At 33.6% G+C, this 2,676-nt stretch overlaps 1 protein-coding gene across 1 annotated transcript in view; it reads right to left on the bottom strand.

Annotated features, from left to right (window-relative positions):
• Positions 1-437: 437 nt before the first annotated feature.
• The window catches only part of LOC103370350 (phosphatidylinositol transfer protein beta isoform-like), a 28,488-nt gene continuing 26,249 nt past the window's right edge, over positions 438-2,676 (bottom strand). Inside the window, exon 13 of the mRNA XM_008299377.1 lies at positions 438-1,528. The gene's annotated coding sequence lies outside the window, so the exon portion shown is untranslated. The remainder of the gene's footprint in view (positions 1,529-2,676) is intronic.

The following is a 2,676-nucleotide window of genomic DNA, read 5'->3' as shown; positions in this document are numbered from 1 at the left end:
AGGAACTAAGCGATACTATCTAAAGACCTAAATTCCTAATTCTTTTTCAGAACATCATATTTTGTATTTAGTTTCATATTTCCACAAACTAAAGCCATTTCTATATGCAGTGGATTCAGAAGGTATTCAGAGCCCTTCATTTTTGCACCTCTTCACTGTATTTTAAAAAAAATGAAATTAAGTCAATCTAGACTAAATATGCCATGACAACTTTCTGCAAATGAAACAGAAATTTTCTCACTTATACAAAATTGCAGCCTGATGTGTCAAGTTTAAATATCCTAGAGATATATCTACATATAGTTCACCTCCTTCTAAAATCCTCCATATGCTCAGAGTACAGCAAAAAGGTTAAAAACGCACAGAAAAATGATTAACGCTCATCGTGAGAAGCGACACACAAAAACAGTCATCATAGACAGACATGAGTGAGCCGATTCTCTTATTTGTTCAAATTTATTAGATATTCTGTTATGTTCCATTGTCTAGACCTTCTGTCACAGCTGAAAAGCCGTGAAAAAGAAAAAAAAAAAGGAACTAATTGTATTACATTCACTACTAATTCCCCTGAATGTTGCCTTATCAGAAAAGAGAAATTGAATACACTGTGAATCTTTGTCTTTCAAAAACAAAAAAGAAAAAAAAACATAAAAGAAAAAAAAAAAAAAAGAAACAGTAGATTTTGCAAGTGCTTATTCATGATTACAGAAAGAAAACAGTATTTTGGACTCCATCTGTTCCCTAAGCTTCTATCCCTCCCCTCACAGTCTGGCTGGCATCACTGGTAATGCTACAAATCTGTACATCACACAGCCTGCAGGGCGACTCCCCATCAGCATCAAACTTGCTCAGGCTTTTCACTCCTCGTCTGCGAATCTGAGGTCGAGCTGAGTCCAGTTGGATGTTGAGGAGAAGCCTACCATGGAAAGGACATTTCCCTTTTTGTCTGAGAGCTTCTGTAAAGCTCAGCTCAAACGTGATCGGAGAAGCAACTGTAAAGAAATAAAGAAAATGCCGAGCATGCAAATCTAGTGTTTTAGTAAATCCATTTGTCCTCATGTACTGGTGATATAACGGGTCCATGTCATGCTTGTACAGGTTTTGAAACGTCCTGCAACATCTATCCGCTCATCTGTGCAGCTGTACATTCATAAGCATGGATGAGGTACAGTTAAACCAACACAGCACGCTGTCCGTTACCTGCTTTCACAACAGCATAACCTCCTTAAAGTTAGCAGTACAGTATTGAATGACAAACCTGTGAATATCCCATTCAAGTCAGTGTGTGTATGTACAGTTTGTCCACCTCTATAATGGGCCTATCATCATAAAGTACACTTATAACTCTCTTTTCAACACAGATAGGTTATAACACAAACCTAAGAATTTTGGAGACACGCACCTGATCCAAAGTCTTAACAAAGCTACGTCATGATCATATAAAACATCACTAAATAGTTTTTTTTCCCCTAGAATTCGACAGGATCTGCGCTAAGCTCAAGACAAAGAGCTTCTGCTGTGATAAAACCTCAAGNTAGCATAAAAATCCAAATTTATCAGATAATCTCAATTTTGAATTAGTGGGTAAAAATGTCAATAGTATGAGTACATATAAATTACTAATTTAGGATTCTGATTTAAGTTAGAAAGAAGAATTAAAAGGTAAAAACTATGAGATAAAGTCAAAAGGGGCAAAGTTCAGAGGGAAAGAGGGTGAAATTCTGAGTATAACTATAACTTATACTTCATAAGTCAAAATTGTGACTTACCACAGTTTCTTTTTTAATTTTTTTTTTTATCACAACCAATTCTTTTATTTGTATTTTTTCTTTGCAGAAAAAAAAAATCCATATTCTCAATACATTTTGGTGTTCAGTTTAAGCGTAAAAGCTTAAAGATATAATACTTTATGAAACACTAAGCCCTTTTAAAACTTCACATTTACCACCCAGACATTTTGAAAAACATAAAACACTCAGAATAATACCTTGTCTAATTTTCTTTCACCATAAAGAACTAAACAATAAACTTGCTCTTTGTTGCACATACACCGAGGTACTGAGGTGGATACACTTTTGGCCCAGAAACTTCATTCAACGGCAAATTTTGATTCATGGTGAATTTGTATTCGACCATTCAACCAAGTTTCTTCTTGCCATCATGGTAAAGATGTTAATAATACATTTGAACTACTGCTATTGAATCTTAAAATTCTGTGTCCAAAGTTGTTCATATCTTTTGAAATTGTCACCACTTTTTGAGAGAATGCATCTTCTATTTCTAAGTTAATCCAAATGATCCTGTGCTATGCCATACTGTAAAAAAACAATAATATATTTCAAATCGCAAGTTTACAGAAAAGCATTACAATTTTACAGTGGTCTTTGGTTTAACATTGTACAGAGAAGTCTGTAAAATTACAGACGTTATTTGTTAATTAACAATTCAACAGTTTTTTTATGTATTTTATCACTAATGCCAAATGAAGAAAACAGACTACACTATTTTAACATATTTACACATTTATATTTTATGCTTTCTCAACCACGATGTGCATAAATATGATTATATTGTTATATTACTAATATTATAACCAGGAGGTTGTATGATGAATGAAAATTAAAAGTATTCAGAGATAGTTTAAAATAAGAGACAGTCACCATGTCTTAAGAGGAA

The sequence above is a fragment of the Stegastes partitus genome, unplaced genomic scaffold (assembly GCF_000690725.1).
Source record: "Stegastes partitus isolate 25-593 unplaced genomic scaffold, Stegastes_partitus-1.0.2 Scaffold1410, whole genome shotgun sequence".
Lineage (NCBI taxonomy): Eukaryota > Metazoa > Chordata > Actinopteri > Pomacentridae > Stegastes > Stegastes partitus.
This window is presented reverse-complemented; position numbering and strand designations above follow the sequence as displayed.